At 36.3% G+C, this 19,372-nt stretch overlaps 1 protein-coding gene across 3 annotated transcripts in view; it reads right to left on the bottom strand.

Annotated features, from left to right (window-relative positions):
- Vwc2l (von Willebrand factor C domain containing 2 like) overlaps window positions 1-19,372 on the bottom strand; it is a 168,292-nt gene that overhangs the window by 106,367 nt on the left and 42,553 nt on the right. Inside the window, exons 4-5 of one of the 3 annotated variants that reach the window (XR_004117920.1) lie at window positions 15,433-15,617; window positions 9,384-10,441 (exon numbers count right to left, since the gene is read on the bottom strand). The exons of the other annotated variants lie outside the window; for them this stretch is intronic. The gene's annotated coding sequence lies outside the window, so the exon portion shown is untranslated. Of the gene's footprint in view, window positions 1-9,383; window positions 10,442-15,432; window positions 15,618-19,372 lie in introns of those variants that run through there. 3 annotated transcript variants of the gene reach the window in all.

Below are 19,372 nucleotides of genomic sequence, written 5' to 3'. Positions count from 1 at the left end.
TTAATAGGGCTATTTGTTTCTCTGGAGTCTAACTTCTTGAGTTCTTTGTATATATTGGATATTAGCCCAACCCCATGATTTTTGTGCAAACAGTTGATTTGTCTGAAACCAACATGCCCCATTTTGGTGATACTTGTCAACAATTCCAAACTTAATGAGGGGGCTACATGAGAGATTTAAAATATATTTCTTATAGTTAGGTGATATAGTAGACCCATATCTGGCTGATGCTTGGGAAAGCTAAAGCACCATATTAATTAGCAGCTGGAAAGTAATGCAGGTGAAGGGTTAACCAAGTCTTGCTGCAGACTGGTACAGAGGGGTGTGACCATTCCTGTCTGTACAGCTGTGAGGTTCCTGAGATGGAAAACTACCATGGAGTTTTGGGTAGTCTTGTTCAGTAGTGCTATTTAGAATGCTTCTGTCCCTTTTAACTCTGCTTGCTTCTCATGCTGAAGTTAGAGGAGAGGATAGTTAACATTAAATCAGATTTAGTGCTTCAATCAAGATATTAAGTTAGCTTAATTAACCAGGGGAAATATCTTCGTGCCTAAAGTCTTATCTGAATTTCCATTTCAAGGTGATACAAAGTGAGGCCCACTGAAGAAGTTTTTAAGAAGGCCAGGGTAAAAAACAAAGCCAGATTCTTTCATAATCTGTGCTGTTGTTAGTCATTAAACCAGTTATAAAAATTGTCTTTTGAAACAGCTGCTTATAGTTACAAAATGTTCCCTCCATAGTCCAGCTGCTTTATTGAATGGTGACTGAAGCTCAAAGGAAGATGGGGCTTCCATTATATAGTCAACATAACCAAGGCTTTGTAAGGCAGCTTAGGTGCAAACCCGTTAATGCCATTCACTACTTATATGACCTTAGAGACGACACTTAGTATATTTAAGTCTCAGAGTCTTGAACTCAGAAAGGGTCATAGCAATCACTGGTGCCTAAGAAGATTTGGGAAGCTTAAGTGAATTCTTTTGTAAAGTAGTCAGTATTCTACATGTGTTGGTTCTTATTTTTGTATGTCTTAAGGATGGCTGAGAAATGAGGCAGGTATCCCATATTTCCAGCGTTTGCATTCACATAAACAAAGGAGGTCATTCCTTCTCTTATCTCTGTGTTTCTGTATCCACCTTTCCTCTTCTCTCTCCAACCCTTTCACCTTTGTATACTTCTCTTTCCTGCCCTTCTTCCTCCTTTCTTCTTCTCTTTCTACTTTTATGCTATAGATGAATTTTTACATCTAATCTTTACAAAAAGGGTTACAAAATTGTGACACAGGTTAGTACCAGAGAAACAAGTCCACACTAGAGTTGGACCAAGGATGACCACTGTCCATTTGTAAGGGTTGTTGGCCATAGGGATGCACAGATATGGCTTTCAGGAAACTGATGGTTGGAAGGAGGATGGCAGATCCTGGCTTCTCCATTGTCATTGTTTATAGTCTCTTTGAGCGAGCTGAGTGGTTATACTAATGATAGGTTTTATCAATTGAAGTATATCCCTTTTCATTTTAACAAGTGCAAGACAAATCAACACTGAAACTTCCCCTCACTTTAGATCTTTAGATGTTATCTTGGGATAAGAATGAGTCTTCCTCCCAGAAAACCTTAGATTCCTCAATACCTTTGGATGTAAAAAGACCACATTCATTTTTGACACCTAACATAGTGACAAAATAAAGGCTTCAATCTAGCGCTTTCCACACCAATAATAATGACAAAATACTAAAATTCATCTATAGCCTAACAGTAGAAAGAGCATAAGAAAGGAGGGGGAAGGGGCAGAAAGAAGAGAAGGATACGAAGGGGAAAGAGTTGGAGAGAGGAGAGGAGTGAGAAGAGAAGTGGGTACAGAAACACACAGGAAGGGTAAGAGAAGGAGAGAGAGAGGGAGAGAGAGAGAGAGAGACAGAGAGACAGAGAGACAGAGACAGAGAGACTTATTTCATCTAAATGTAGGGAGGTACTGAATAAATATAATTATTGGATACAAGAAGGCCAACTTCAGGTTTTAATCACTATTTCTCCACTACCTACTAATTTGCTCTTCAGGGCCTGCTGTCATCCAGCTTTTGCTTGGGTAGCATTAACTCACCAGTTGGGTAACTGCAGGCAATCTTTTCAGTTTATGCCTGTGGAGCGTTAGAGCATGAGAGGCTGAGGAAATTAAATGCATTATGTCCAAAACCTTTCCTTTTCATTAGTATTTGGCACTGATGCCCTGATCTGTAACCTAATGAGCATTTCTGTAACATTATACTATGTGGAGATTAGTATTTTGGCTAAAATGTTAAAATTCATTGTGTATACCTCACAGTGGGCACTAATAACGAGGCAAGCTAGCAGGTTGAACATATACACATTTGTTATGGATATATACCATAGAGACATTGATTTGAACGATTCAACCATCCTTTGCATACCAAACCACTTTGGATATTGACTGCAGTTTATTTTCTTTAATCTACAAAGACATTAGCTGCCACGGAGAATGCTGCTTCCTCTGAGTTTGGGAATAATCATCACACTAAGAAAGTGAGACAGGCAGAGTTATGTCCTTGGTAATATATGAGGAAATGAGGAACTTCTTGAGACAGAAATGGGTGTGTGTAGAGAGGGGCAGAAATAAGAAAACCATACACATTTAAATGCTCTATTTCCACGCATTCTATGAACAATATTGTCACTGCTTTGGGTCTGAAAACACAGACTGGTCTTCCTGGTTTGGGATGAATGCTCAGGAGATCCACACACAACCTTCTCTTTGGTAACTCCAATGGAATCTTGGGAAAATCACTTTGTAACCTGTTAACTTCTGCAAAGGGTCGTTGTCCCTGTCAGCCATCACAAAGCCTGCAGTTTGGTCTGTGGTTAACCCAAATACATTTCACATTTTGTTTTCTAGTTAACATTTGATAGTTTCACCTGAAATCAGATTTTAAACTTTCCATTCAATAACCAGAAGGACTAATACCAACCTGACATTTTTACATGTTAACATGGGCAGGAGCAGGCAGTGGCTCCATTCAGCTGTGCTGAGGTTGTGGGGTTTTTTTATATTTTATTTTATTTTATTTTATTTTATTTTATTTTATTTTATTTTCACTTTCCACTGTACTCCCTTCCCCAATAACAAAACTGAATAGCTTCTTTTATTTAGGCTTACATATATGTAAATTTTTGTTCACCAGGAATATATTTTAGTACCTATGTTTTTAATCCAATGTGAGGAAAGCCAAATGTCCAAGATAGGCACAGATTTCAGAATCATATGGGAAGGTTGCATTTTCTTCTAAACAGAAGACAATCCCTTGGCTTTATATTGCTAACAAATGGAGCCATGTTGAAGGAATCCAAGACTTATACTCACTTATGTTACTCCTTAGCCAGTGTAGCATGTGTATTGGTCTTTCTTGATCCATTTGGGGAAAGATGTAATTTCTACAAACTCTTGAAGAAATTTCCTAACAGATGTCTTATTTTAATGTTCCAGGATGTACAACAGTGAGTGATAACTTTGAGAAGATATCTGGGTCCAATAGCCACAAGAAGGACATTTTCCAGGTGTAACATGAAGCTTTCCAAAGGAAAGGCTTTGATGCAAGGTAAGCTCCATGCTGAACAGTTATAAGTGACTTTCATCAAGTTAGGGCTACCGGAGGCCATGGTGCAACCAAGAGAACAGTCCCTCTAATGCAGATTCCCACTTTCCCCTTGAAACTCAGCAATCCAAAGATTCCAGTTAACCTTAGAGACTTGAGCAGGGTAGGAAGCTGGGAGAAGCAAGCCCAAGATAAATGGCATCTAATACCTTTTTTTTAAAAATAATAGGCACAATAAATTATTAGCCCTTACTATGTGCCAGGTGCTATGTGAAGCATTTTACACGTGCTATCTCATTTAATTTTGTAATTGCTTTATGAAGAACAGGTTATTTTCTCTGGTTCACACAGGGAGTCTAAGTTGCTAGGAGGATGACAAGCTGGCTCAAGGTCATCCAGGTTGCACCAGAGAGCCATTCTCTCAATTGGCATAAGCCCCACTCAAAACCCCTTCAATGTGTTTATTATGGCCTAGATGATTTGGAGAAGAAATACCAGGAAACAAAAGAGGTGGTTTACTTATGCAATATTGGGATTCATTCTCCTTATTAAATACATTTATATTTTTTGAATATATAAGGTTTCCATTCAGCAAAACCCTTATATATACAGTTAATGCTGCAACAAAGCTGGGGAGCAGGTGGGAGTGGGACCTGTTAGCTTATGTTGAAATTGAGAAAAATCAAGCCCCTATATTGACCACAGTCAATGATGTCACCTCCACTTTCTCTGTGTTGCTGCTTTCTTTTGGGGCTTAAGTTGGATGATGACCACCTGCATATGAAAGATACTCTTGTAGACAGAAAAATCACATGCTTTCAATGATCGTAAACGACTTGACTTACTTCTTTCTCTTTTCTTTCAGTGTTGCTATGTAGATCATGATTTAGAGGTATTCCTGGAACTTAGGAAATAAGGACTCATCAATCTGTTCCAATCTGCACACCCTATCTTTCATGTAGAACACTGTCAGACCTGGCATGACATCTTGGAGAGCTATCGGTGATGATGAAGTTCTTTCCGCACAGAATCAGGGAATCTGTAATTGATCATCTCACCTAGACATGAGCTAATGAGATCCGGATGATAGCTGAACGTTGCTTAGGTCTGTAGATACAGCCGACCCTGCTGACCCACGTTGTATTTTACTGAGGTTATGAGAGATAAGGAAAGTGGCTACAGACAGATTAGCTTTAGCTTTTTAAATTTCTTCTAATCCACCTAAACGATGAAGCTCATTCAGCACCTCCCTCTTGGTGGTGTTTGAGTATGTTATGCTACCTCCTCAGAAAACTAGGTTGGAATTTTGTTAGTGCGTGGAGAGATGGTAGGAGTTTTAATATGTAGGTGAGTAGGTCATTAAGAGAGACTAACAATGTTTAATGGGACTGAATAATTTACTGTGAGAAACTCAAGAGATCTCAGACTATCAACTATACCTCTCTATGCATACACTTCTGTATATTCTACATGGGTTTACCAAAAAGTGGTAGAAAATTATATTTCTCAAAATAGGTTTCATGAAGTGTTAATAGGTTTTTTTTTGGAGGGGGAATAAATTTTAAGCACTATTTCCCCACTCTAAAACAATTTTATTATCCATACAATTATAATTGTAACTACTAAGTTGTGTTGACATAAGAAACCAGACCAGGAAAAGGGTTATCATTATGGGATTTTGGTGTAGGATGTGTCAGATAGTTCTTTGCATTCCTTTAAAACTGCATATACTGGGAGAACAGTTCCATGTCTCCCACTCTAATCACACAGCTCCGTTTGATTCTGCATAAAAGTAAAATATCCCCTCTTGGCCCAGTCTATTAAAGATCTACTCTAGGCAATCCACCATGTTTTCCTACATTGGACTCAATAAGGATGTAGAAGAGTACAAAATACAGAATACCACTACATCATCGAACCTCCTGTTGGTTACAAATTCAATATGTTAGACTTTTAATAGATGAATAGTCTGGGTCTTAGAATCTCAGCCTTCAAGAGGGCCATTTACCAGTAAAGAAAAACCTGTTTAGGCCTTAACATAACTAACAATGAGCTACAGTTGTTTTAAACCTCTTGGAACTTAGGATTTATCTGCTGGAGCAGCTTAACTACACCTCACATTGAATTACTGCATAGATAATACACTAAGCATGTTTCCTAGCATTTTGGTTTGCATCTATGATTACTGTTTCTTTCTTTGTCTTTGGTATTATCTATTGGGACATGAGTCAAAGTGGCTCACTTTTGTACTAGTTTTTAAGCAGTCTGTTTCATTTCAATGTTGTTAGGAATTTTCACTTGGTATTGTTGCCTGTTTATGGGTGATTACCAAATGGTAGTCTTTAATTATTTACAAAAATATGTTAAATAGAAATTTCCAAAAAGAAATTTCAAGATAGGTTGTTTGAAAGTTATCATTGAAAACAAAAGAAAGCAAAAGCTTTGGGATTCAAAAATACTACTTACTTATGAAGTGTGTCACTTAACTTCAAGTCTATTTATAGCCTAAACATTATTATGCTGAAAAAGCTTGCCTACTTTCAGGCCCCTGAGAAGTGTGAAGTGCTTCCTGATTCACTGGAAAAATGTATCAGTTCTAAGCTCTGTGTAAAGAACTGAACTAGAAAGTTCTACGTTCACAACAGCTAACTGAGGACAGCAAGTGTTGGAGTCACACTCCATTTTATTACCATGGTCACCCAGAATGCCCATTGATTTGGGCTGGGACTTGTGAGCTCTGTCTTTTCAGCCTATTTTCTGTTCTTGGTTAACTGTGCCTTTAACAAGATCTTTGGATTGAAAGGTGGTTTTCAACCATCATGTATGGTGGACACACAGAAGCATGATCATGGTATATTTATATTCAAAGACTGACTAGTTTTAAATCAATCTTTATGTACTTGTTACTGTGATGCATCTATATTTTTGTTCATGTACAGAGATTTTGTTTGAATGTGTTTGTGTGGCTGTGATATATTTATATATATCATGTATGGGGTGAATGTGTGTGTGTAGGTGTACATGTGTTCATGTGGAGATAGAGGTCAATATTGGGTATCTTCCTCAATCATTCTCCTCATTAATTTTATTAAAATTGTAGAAAAATCACATTTTAAAATTTTTATTTATTTGGAGGAAAGGACATGTGAAGGTCAGAGGATAATTTGTTCAATTTGTTGGTGTCTCTTCTCTCCGTTTGCCATGTGGGTTCCAAGGAGCCAGTTCAGGTTGTCAAATTTTGAAGCAAGTGTTGTTACCTGCTAAACTATCATCCTGGCTCATTCAACTAATGCTTTAAGACATGGCTCCTCAGTGAATCTAGAGCCCATCAAAATTGCTAGCCTAAGTGTTTACTAAGCCCCAGGAATCCTTTTTCTTCCCATTTCCCCCAGCACTGGGTACAGATGTATACAGCTATTTCTACTTTTTACATAGACATTTGGGATTCAAATTTGTATTCTCATGCTTGCACAGCAATTAGTTTACTCACTGAGCAATCTCCTCATCTCCTACACAGAGTTTTTAAGATAATAACTATTTATACTTTCTTCCCAATTCCTGCTGTTTTCCACTTCCCTCACTGACTGTAACATTGTTTGTTCTCTTGAGAGAATCACACTCTCACTACCATATGATTGCAGTATCATTGACTCTGTTCCCAGTTCAGGAAGTATAATGTGGACGAGCCTGGCCAGCTGAACATTACAGCTCTTAGCCAGGAGGACTAGTTCAGGTGATGGCTTATTCTTACTTCAAGCCAATGTAGAAGGAAGCCTAGAGCTCTGCAAACTATCACCATGCAAATTATATCACCATGATGGAGCGCAAAAGACAACCAGTAAAAGAAATGCAGAAGAAAGAAATCAGCTTTTCTCTGGTTGTCAAGGTTTTGTGAGGCATAAAGTGAGGTGTGCTTGGTTTTCCAGAAACATAAGAATTTTGGACTTTGGTTAATTAGAACTGTGGTTCCTGTCACTTTTAATTGGGTACTCTCTAATATGACTAGAGAAAATGAGGAAACTGAAAAAGTGTGGAGAGCATAATCTAATTGTCATAAAAGTTACATCATTCTGTGAATTTGTTCTAGAACTCCAAGTTCTCATTTGAATTTTTTTCTTTTGTTGATGTAGTTTGTCAGTGAGATGTTATATCCAGGTATTGTGTTCATAGAGTGTGCATTGACTAAAAATATGGGCTTTGGATAGAAAATCATAGCGAACACCTGTGCTGCAACTTTCTAGCCATGTATTGAGAAGAAAGTAATTTTCTCTGCTTGAGTATCTTCTGTGAATGGACTATTGTGAAGATGCAATTAGACTACATATGTAACATGACTAATATAGCTTCTTAATAGATATTTGTTTCACAGGCAAAATTATTTTTATAAAAGCCTTAACTTTCATACAATCTATATACCATACAGTACACAAACAATTAAACCTTACCCATTCTGTCTGTGCCCTTTGATTGATTGATTAGTCGACTCATTCATCTCACATCACCATCCAGTGAGTTTCTTTGAATAACCTACTTTTCCATTTAAATTGCACACCATCATAGACAGAGCAGGTGCAGAATAAGGGTCCTGCTTGATCAAAGGCATCATGGTTTACACTTTGAAAATATTCTCTTTCCAGCAGTGTTTAGGTAGGCAGTGCATAGGAAACCTGCATAATGTCATCTTCAGAAGTTATGGTGATTACTGACATATTCTTAAGTATAATAAAATTTATTGAAAAAGTATTGATTGCCTTTTAAGAGTAGTTTAAACTCACTGGGAGGAGATATATTGCAATGAGGAGGATACATCTCATAACACTACATATTTGAGCTTAATTTTGACATGGTTTAATCTACTCATGGAATGATTGTGCATCCATCCTATCACACCCCCTTGTTCTTTGACCAGGTGCACACTTCTTTAATTTTCTATGCATAATCTTTTATTGGACTCTAGGTAGTCTGGATCTTGAGGATCAGAAACAACATGAAGATATCAGTATTTTCAAGTCCTGAGACCTAAAGGAACAAGTCACAGACGCTATCATTTGGAATTAGATTTTTTTTTCTAATTGGTGTTTTCAGTGTGAACTTGTATATGAGTTAGCACTTGGACGGACAGAGGAAAGAGGGAAGAGAAGTGAGAAACGGCAAGTGCTGTGGACGGGAGGAGAAAGAGGAAAAGGAATTCACAGATCAACTCAAATAAACTTTCCCCCTTCATGCCTTATTTCCTAGGATCTAATCTTAAAACCTTAATTCTTAATTCCCTAAATTAAAACCTTCTATCAGGTCTTTGTTTCTTTCCATGGGATTGGGTGTTAAAAAATTATCACAAATACTTGTTCACTGTGCAAATTCCCAATATTATATAAACCTTCCATATAGCCAGACACAAATCAGAAGCTATTAAACACTGACTAAATTACAATTACATGAAATGATTCTTTGTGGGTATGCTGAAAGAAGTAGACAGCCACCTCAGATATTCTACAACAGAGAAGGCATAGGGCCAATAGATTTTCCCATATTATTACCTGTGACTAACTTTGTATACTACAGCCAGAGTGACTTAACACTACTTACTTTTTCTCCCTCTAGACACTATTTTGAAAAATTTCCCTTGAACTTTTTTGGTGCGTACTTCAATGAAGTCATTGCCTCTTTTTGTTTGTTTTCTTTGCTGGACTCCTATTATGCCTGGAAATTTCTTAAAAGTAGAGATTAAACCTTGTTTTTCTGGTAGTTAGCACAATATCTGGGACATATTATTTAACAAATCGGCTCATGAAGGAAGGAAGGCAATGCATAACTTGTTAATCTGTATTAAGCATAAGAATTATGCTTTAATTCATTATGTTATGACATATTTACCACAACAATAACAAAATATATTCCATAAAAGGTATAAATGATAGAAAGAAACTGTCATCATTCCATCACCAAGATTTACCATCTCTTCTCCCAAGAAGCAATTTGAAATTTTTTCACCCTCAAAGATGGACTTGAAAACAATGTTTCCCCAAACCTGTGGACACACTTTTTCTTCCACTTTTTCTTTTTCCTTTTTAGTGCAAATGTTAAGATTCTAACCACATATTTTTATTTGTAATTACACAAGTATTTGCAAATTCAAAACTAACCCTAAGAGTTATTTGATTGGCATTCAACCCCCCAGCAACATGTAAAAACAAATTAAATTTATAAAATTCTTGTCATAGAACTGTACAAGCAACCCTGTTAGGTGGAAACAGACCAGAAAGTACTGATGGATGTCACACAGAGTACATATTTACTTAGTTAAAAATCGGGGTTCCTAAGAGTGAGCAAAGCTAGTTTCCATTTCTGGTTTTTCTGCTGGAGACCTTTGAACAGCTCACTGTCACCTTTCCTTTTTAAATTTTTTTCTCTTCAAGTACAAAATAAAGTATCTACAATAAATGGTTTGAAGGTTCCCTTTCAGCTTTAAAATCCTATTTTTTTATGATCTCTAATTTTATCTAGGGAGAAATTGGGAAAGTAATTTATTCATATAGTCTGTAGTCCAGTTCTTTTCTTGAAATACACCTATTCTGTAATGTGACTGTGCTTAAAGTCACATGAGCACGCTAATATTTTGCACATCTTATTTTTTTTTTCTCCGCAGGCTTACGTGTCATAGCACCCTGGCTTTTTCCCACTCTACACATTTTTTTTTTATAAACTTTATAAAATCAAACTCTCTTTAAAAGCATCAAAGTCTCTTCTTGTAATGAGGCTGGTTCTAAGTTCTTTGGATGCCGGGAGAATGCTGAGATGTGGGGAAAATCATTTCCATTTCTGTTCTTTACAGCCACACTATAAAGAAAAATAATCATATCATAAGTATTCATTTGTAGAGCTATGATTCTTTCTTAGTCCCTTCTTCAACAGAACTGAAATAGCCTTAAGTTTACATTTTGCTTCAGTGCAGGAAATTTTAAATAGCTGAGCAAAATAAAAAGAGGTTCCAGAAAATTCATTACTTTGTCCAAATGACTTTCAAGGTGCTATTTTACTTCTAGCAATGCCTAAGGGGATATATAGATCTTAAATACCGTATAGATTTTTCTTAACTATAGCATAACCATGATGTTGTAAAAAGCTATCAGCAAGGAGGTATAGCTCCAAAGTTACTCAGCTTCTTTTTTAATGCTAACCATCCTGGTTAGCAGGATGGATCGCATTAGAGATGCTTAGTCATTCTTGAATATTTCATATACTAATCAACAAAATATACAACAATATGGAATGTTATTTGCTTTACAACACTTTATGTTTTATTATATCCAGTTCAGTAGTAAGATCTAATTATTTCATGTTTTTTAAAGATACTGTAACTATAATCCTGTAAATAAAATACAAATTTTATTTATAGTCCCCAAAATATCAAGTGCTTATCTATTCAAACCACCTAAGCCAAGATGTGAGATTAAGTGACTCTCATACCATATGATTTCGGCTAGTACATTTAAGTAAAAACTGACTGGGAAACTTTAATGCAGATTAAATTGGTGATATTATTTTATTACAAAGTTTGTCTGTTCAACATTGCTGAGAGAGAGATCACAAGCCAGCAGGAAATAAAATGTCCAACCGTTTTGTTCTTAGGTCAGCAATCAAGTGCAATATTTGGTGTTCTGTCAAATGAGCCATTTTCTCCCTCTCTTAATGCCCAAGTCTCTCAGACTGCATTCTTTTTAACTGCAGGCTCTTAGTTTCAGGTTTTGGCATGAAGTTGAGTGATAAACGTAATCACTTTATATTCCTTCAATTTTATCACTTTTGTTCTTGCAATATAAATTTTCTTTTCCTGCTGATCTGTAGAAAATCTTTTGTGAAAGTCTACCAGTGAGCCAAATTCTTTAAGGTAGTAAATTACAAATGTTTTAATGTCCTTAGCTGGGACACATAATTAGAAAATCCATTATTAAATGTCCTATTTCTATTTTTATGATAAATAATAACCATAGTGCTACAAAACATAGTACTTAAAATATTAAAAATATAGATTCAAAAGCTATGTTAATAATTTATTAGGTCTCTGGCACAGCATTTCAAAACATTAACCCCAACCTTCCTTATTTACTTAAATGGTAAAAAGAAAGATGTGAAACCTTATTCCATGCTATAGTATTAAGGAAGAGAAATAGTTTAGAACAATTTAGTGGTGAAAACATAAGTGGTGCTCAATACTTACTGAGTGGCTACCCTCTGGTGGTTATTTTGGAGGAAGATGAATGTTTAAATTTGGCTAGCTATGAATTTCCCCTTAGAAACTATGAAATATAAGGAACAAGGGCTTCTATGTCAGTGCACATCAGGCAAAGGACAGTGAATCCTCACAGAAGGGAAGTGAAGGAATTCCTATGAGTTCTCCATATTTCTGCCTTGAGAGTTTCTAGATCATAGCATTGGTAGGGAAACTCAGGTGACTCACAAAGTTGAAAAAATGGGGCTGAGATTTGGAGATAAGATTACTAAAACCTAGTGAAGACACTACTTTTCGCACACAGACACACACACACACACAGACACACACAGACACAGAGAGAGAGAGAGAGAGAGAGAAAGAGAGAGAGAGAGAGAGAGAGAGAATGAAAGCTAAAGTATTCGATGTGATATTTATTGATCAGCATGTTTGCTTGAGGGAATTTCTTATTTCTTGGGGGTAAGAAGCTGCTGGAGAATAAAATGACCCAGGGAAACTGCATTATGTACATAAAGTATCAACAACACTACTTGAAAGATGTTAGGCAGTAGGAAATAATTGTCATAGACTGAGTATTGTTCTGGTCTTGCTCAACAAATCTTATAAGCCAGGTTTAAAAAGATCAATGTTTTTTTCAAGCATCTGGTCCTACAAAATATATTTACAGATAACCAGAAACTCTTATTTAAAAAAAAAAAGTGTATAGTAAGCTGGGCAGTGTTGGCACACACCTTTAATCCCAGCACTTGGGAGGCAGAGGCAGGCAGCTTTCTGAGTTCAAGGCCAGCCTGGTCTATAGAGTGAGTTCCAGGACAGCCAGGGCTAAACAGAGAAAACCTGTCTCGAAAAACCAAGAAAAAAAAGTGTGTAGTATTTGTAATGTCTCAATTCCCAGTTACCAATTGTGCCAAGAAGCATAGCTACATGACTAAGTGCAAGAAAATAGAGAAATTGAGCTCTCCATGAAAAATATACGGAGCTTAAAAAGATGTCAGGATACACTGTCAGAAATGTTTAAAACAGGTGTAAATGTGTCAATGCTCTTTTATATTGATAGATCTTAAGTATAAACAAGAAAGACACTTAGAATACAAATATCACCTATAGAGGAAAACCAGTGAAATATGCTAGAAATGATTGGCAGAACACATGTTGCAGAAGAATAGTGAGCTAGAAAAGCAAATAGCAGATTCTCTACAAAATGAGAAACAGAATCATGAGCCACAAGGACAACTTTCAAACATTCCTTCGTGGAAAGCTAAAATATTTGAATAAATAGGTTTCTTGGAAAGTGTGAAACTTTAGGTCTAAAAGCTAAGGAAACAGTAAACCAACAGCAGACACTTTCTTGAGGCACACAAACAGGAATAATAATAATGTAAAAACCCTTTAGAGCACATGGATAAAAGTATTGTGAATTTATTGGAACAAAGATGGCAGTTGGCATTTTGTATAAATAAAATCTATAAATAAGATGGAAGGAGAATACCATCTTCAAAATATTGGAAAAAATCATCACAAATAACCCAACACTACAAACCAGTTCTCTTTGAAGTCTCAAAATTAAAACTTTTAGAAATGAAAATGGCGTAATGAATCTGACCGTCATTTTTTACTACAAGAAATAATAAAATAAAGAACTCCAGCAGAAGAACTAGTGTAGTGTAGATGGGAATGTTGGCTTACAGTACAGAAGGTGTTTAAAAATTAAGCCTTGGATGCATGCTTGACTTCTTGGTACTCCTGGTTATGAGATCTTTTACTTCAGAGACAAAATAATACTACTACTGAAAAGTAAAATGTCATAAAGATATAAATGAATTCTATGACAGCCTTGATTCTGGCTCCTCATAGATTATGACACTACATGTGAGGAAGAGTAAGTAATGCCTAAAATGTAAGTTGGAAAAGTTAAAAGTACATTTGAAACTCCAAAATCAATCATTAAAATAACCAAATAAATAATTGCTGCTTAATATCTAAATGTTGACAAAAAGAATTTAATATTAGATTTATCTGAAAGAAGGAACAAAGAGGAGAAATGGGGGAAAGGAGGGATAAACATAGAAGTAAAAGATTTAATTTTTTATTAGATATTTTCTTTATTTACATGTCATATGATATCTCCTTTCCCAGTCTCCCCTCCAAAAAGAAATAATAAAATGAAAAACAAAAACAAAACAAAACCCCTGTTCCCTCCCCCCTCCCCCTGCTCACCAATCCACCCTCTCCTGCTCACTGGCCCTGCCATTCCCCTACACTGGGGCATAGAGCCTTCACAGGGCCAAGGGCCTCTCCTCCCATTGATGACCGGCTTGGCTATCCTCTGCTATACACATGCTGCTGGAGCCATTAAATTTAACTGTATCAATAAGTACACCAAATACAAATGTAGTTGTATCACAATTGCAAAGCAGAGCTAAATGGATCATGTTTAAAGGATTGAACTATATATGGAATCTACAGGAAAATAACTTCAAACACACACACACCTGTACACCGTTATTATTCAGGTTTATAGAAGAAGATGATGATCATGGCATTGTAGGAAAATGAGTGGAACTACTGATCATCATTTTTAAGTGAAAAAAGTCAGACTTAAAAAGGTAAGTATCATCTCTTTTCATATGATAACATTCACAGAGAAAACTAAGTTCTAACAATTACCATTGGTAAATTCTATAAAATAATTTATGACTAGTGCCAGTTCTACAAAACTCTTTAGAAAGTAGAAAAGGAGGAAATACTCTCATAGTTAATTATATATGAGTCAGCAATACCTTAATATTCAAAACTGGGAAAACCATAAACAGTAAGAATACAGAGTAATATGAATATAATATTTGTAATATTGGTTGATAGGATCTAGGAAAATTATAAGCAAATTAAATACAACTATAAAAATTATGACTAAGTGCAGTTTACATCTTGAATGCAATCTTGACTTAAAATTTGAGAATAATAAAATCATTATATTAATTAAAAAACATATATGACTATTTTAATGAAAAAAGTACTCATAAAAACCATCTCTAGGTAAATGAACTCATCTGGGAAATCTTAACTTCTGGCATCAGAATGTTTCAAAGATGTCCTGTTTACTGCTCTAGCCGTCACTGTAATGCTTCGACACATATAAGAAGCCCTAGCAAGTGCAATGAATAAAAGAACAGATCTCCAGGTGGGTGTGGAGGCAATGGATCTATAATCATAGGCAACATGTAGAAAATAAAATAAGATCTACAAGTTAAGCCCACTGGATTCAGGAATTCAGTTTAGAAGTATTTTAGGACCTATTACTAGCACATTAATATCAATTTAATATACCAGCAGCAAATGTTAAAAATGCATATTTAGAAAGATTAAAGGGAGTGGGGGAGGGGATAGCATTGTGGAGGACAGAAGTGCAATGTAGGGATAAATAACACCAAAGACCTTAAAAAAAAAAAAGCCACATACGAACGTACCTACAAGAGAAGCTTCCTTGATCTATATACATTTATAAAAGTAGTTTAAGATTAAATGGTGTTGTCTTATAATGGGGGAACAACAGCCACATGGGACCAACTGAGAACTCTAGCACCGGCAGCTGGCTTACCTCTTTCAGAGTTGATACTGCTATTGTGCTTAGTCACTCCCTAGAAGTTGATAGGAAGACCCCATTTTGGAAGATGCCACATCCCTGAGTCATAAACATGGAGAAATCAAGTGGGTCCTGGCCTAGAAGTTTCTTTTCATTCCTAGCGGATAGCTTTCATGGTGCTAGAAGGGCTATGTGTGACACTGGAAGAGAAAAGCAGTCATTAGTGTCACCCAGTTGTGAACCTTGCAAGGCACAATAACAATCTGCCTATGTGCCTGCTGGTGAAATAGTGGCATGGCAATTATAGGATCACCATAGACTCTCTGATCTGATTTAATGTATGCTCCACAAGATAGAACATATACGTGGCAGTGGCATTGTTAATAAAGTCAAGAACTTGTGGCTGGATAAGTCATACGCCCTACAGGAAGATCCACTCCTTATCTGCTAAATAGATATATCAATATAATAGTTCCTAATAGCTTATTGCTATACCGTAGATAACAAACCACACCACTCAACCATCATCAAAGGAGCTTTTTGTTGTTGTTGTTGACAACAATTAATACAGAGACCAATAAGTAGTCTATGTGGTCAAGAGGCTTTTGAATACTAGCTCTAAATGGGATATCAATATGGGACATCTGTATTAGATTCTTCCCCTCGAGGCTCAGGAATCTTCCTAGACAAGGGGAGACATTGTAAGAGCCATAGATGGTGGATGACATAGAAAACAGTCTTTTCTAGATACAAATAGGGCACATATGAACGTATAGCAATCGTGAAGTATATACAAGTCCTGTTCAAGTTCAAGCCAGACAAAGTCCTCGTATGAGCAGGGGAGGTAAGCACATAGGTAAGGGAGATAAATACCCTTAGGTTAAGAACTATTGGTGTTTGATAGGTGTTGGGGAAGGCAGAGTCAGTTTTCTTTAAAGGTGTGGCCTCTCAGACATTAACCATTCTCCAAGTCAGCCCCCAAACCAAGGAGTAGTTGACCAACAAAATCTTTACTTGAATTTAAAGAGGGGAAAGTAACTGAAGTTGAGTTGGTGGGAAGGTAGGCAGATTTGGGAGAAATTGTTAGAGAAGGTGAATATGATCGGAATATTTGGTATGAAATTCTCAAATAATTAATACTAATATTTTAAAAATGTATAGCAGTGATAATAGCATTAAAGACAAAACACTTTAAGATAAAATGGACCATAGATGCAAAAGCCTTATTTACTGAAACTTTGGGATAAAATAGATAACAAAACAGTGCTGAGAGAAAAAAATGAAAGAACTATATAAATGAAGAGAAATACCATTTTCACAAATACAAAGATTGGGCACTGCTAAGACAGATAGAGTAAATGAAAGTTTCCAATATGCTTTTATTTTTTGGAGGATAGAAATGAAAAAGAGGTTCTAAAATTTGTATGTAAATTCAAATACCTATAATAGCCAAAACAACTTCAGATGAGTACATTATAGTGTTCTGAAAGATTTGCAAAAATATGAGATGTACATTATTCATACGTCAGCATCTGCAAACACATTTTTTATCATTATCAATATGTATGTGAAATAACAAGTGCTCTCATTCACAACTGAACTGTACATGTATCAGAGATATAAAAGTGAATCAAAATGGGATCTCAAACAGTTACAGGTGAAAAGCTAAAGAAACATAATTTTTGACCTAGGATTGGGCCAAGATTTCTAGACTACAGCCGAAAGCACAGTGTATAAGATAAAGCATTGATAAATTGGGATTCATCATAATTTTAAAAAACTTCTATTCTTCTGGTAATATGTAATGATTGGCTTCAAATGAAAAGACAGCCAGCCAGAAAAGCTACAGAGCATGTAGAAGGGCATTTCCAGAATATCTATGACTCCCATCAAATTCCATAGCAAGAAATAACACCACTTAGAAGAAAAGAAAGAAAAAAAGAGGGTGGAGTATTTGAACAGAAATTTCACCTAAGATACCTGGATAGAAAATTAGCACATAAAAGATTCCTACCATCACCAGTCACTAGGAAAATGTTCTTAAAAAGTAACAATGAGACTTGACTAGAAAGGCTAAAGTGAAACGGCACTTATGGTCTTAAGCATTGCTGATGATGTGCAGAAAATGACTCTCACACACATTTTCATGGAAATTTGAAATGTTACAGCCACTCTGTAAAATTTTCCAAAAGAAAGTTAAGTATATATCAATTCTACAACATAGAATGCTAGAATTCTAGGTATTCGTATAACAGAAAAGAAACCGAAACCAGGTATGATGGTGCAAAACTGTGTTCTCAACACTTGGAAAATGAATGATGGAAGATCAGTGTTCAAGGCCATCCTGAGCTACATATCAAGTTCAAGGCCTGCCTGAGCATCCCACTTCAAAAACAAAACAAACAAAGCAAACTAAACAAAAAACCCCGTATGCAATGATGTGTTTAGGGATGTTTATTTTAGCTTTATTTGTAATGATAAAAAACTAGACATCTCCTAATTTATATACAAATTTTAGAACTACTTTTTCACTTCTATCCTCCAAAAAAAAAAGCATATTGGAAACTTTCATTTAACCTATCTGTCCTTTCATGTTATCTATAGCTATACAATGGAGGAAATAATTAAGCAAGTAGAAAAAAGTGAGTTATATGCTATGCTGTAGCTGCCTTTCACAATAATTGTGCTGAGTGAGGGAGGCAAGGTGGGAGCCCACAGTGAAAGGCTCTACTTGTACAAAGTCCTAGAAAGTGGGAATGATGTACGAAGCTTAAAACACTGCCTGGGGTAGGAGCAGAGCAGAGTGAGGTTACCACGGGGTTGTTAGAAGGACTGGAGCTGATGGATATCTGATCTGCTTTGATTATGTTAATAGTTTTCCTGGTACACATGGATCAAAATTTCTAGTTGCCTGTTTTAAAATGTTATTTTCTGACCTTTGTATCTCAATAAAGCTGTCTAACAAGATGATGATAAAATAATAATGAGTTATGATTATTATTTGGACAGGGTCTTTCTGCATCGCTATGGCTTTCCTGGAACTCCCTTATGTAGACCAGACCAGCCTTGAACTCACAGAGGTCCACCTGCCTCTGCCTCCTGAATGTTGGGATATGTTAAAATCACATGCAACAACACCTGCTCATTAAAGTATTTTTAAATGTAAGCATGACTTTAAACATGTTTTTTGTTCATTCCTGGACTTACTCTAGAACGAATAATCTTCTTGGAGCAGCAGTTTCTTTATCAGAGGTCAATGAGAGGCTCCATAATGAGTCAGTGGTCATCGTGTTCAATGCCATGTTGTCTCTGCTTTCCATATTATGCCTTCTCTAGTGATTTTTGTTATCCTTAAAACTCTCTGTTGCACTTACCCCTTAATGATCTCGTGTTAACGAATACAAAATGGTGTGACCACTGATAATGATCATCTTGAGCAGCCTAGTCTTATGTGTCTTTGTGGTATTACAGTTCACACTTTTAGTCCTAAGGAACCTACCCTTTTGTTCTAACAGTATCTTTCTTTCCATCTTCAACACAAATGACTTTATGTTCAGGGTTATTGGGTGAAAATTTTCTTTTCTGCCTCATGTTGCTTCTTGCCCTGGTGCCACTTACTCTTGGGTGCTAACTGTGTGTGTGTGTGTGTGTGTGTGTGTGAGAGAGAGAGAGAGAGAGAGAGAGAGAGAGAGAGAGAGAGAGAGAGAGAGAGAGAATGTGTATGTATGTGTGCCTCATGTTGATTCTTGCCCTGGTGCCACTTACTCTTGGGTAGTAATTGTGTGTGTGTGTGTGAGAGAAAGAGTGTGTGTGTATGTATGTGTGCCTCATGTTGCTTCTTGCCCCAGTGCCACTTACTCTTGGGTGGTAACTGTGTGTGTGTGTGAATGTGTGCTTCATGCTGCTTCTTGCCCTGGTGCCACTTACTCTTGGGTGGTAACTGTGTGTGTGTGTG

This window comes from Mastomys coucha, unplaced genomic scaffold, assembly GCF_008632895.1.
Source record: "Mastomys coucha isolate ucsf_1 unplaced genomic scaffold, UCSF_Mcou_1 pScaffold14, whole genome shotgun sequence".
NCBI classification, from domain to species: Eukaryota; Metazoa; Chordata; class Mammalia; order Rodentia; family Muridae; genus Mastomys; species Mastomys coucha.
This window is presented reverse-complemented; position numbering and strand designations above follow the sequence as displayed.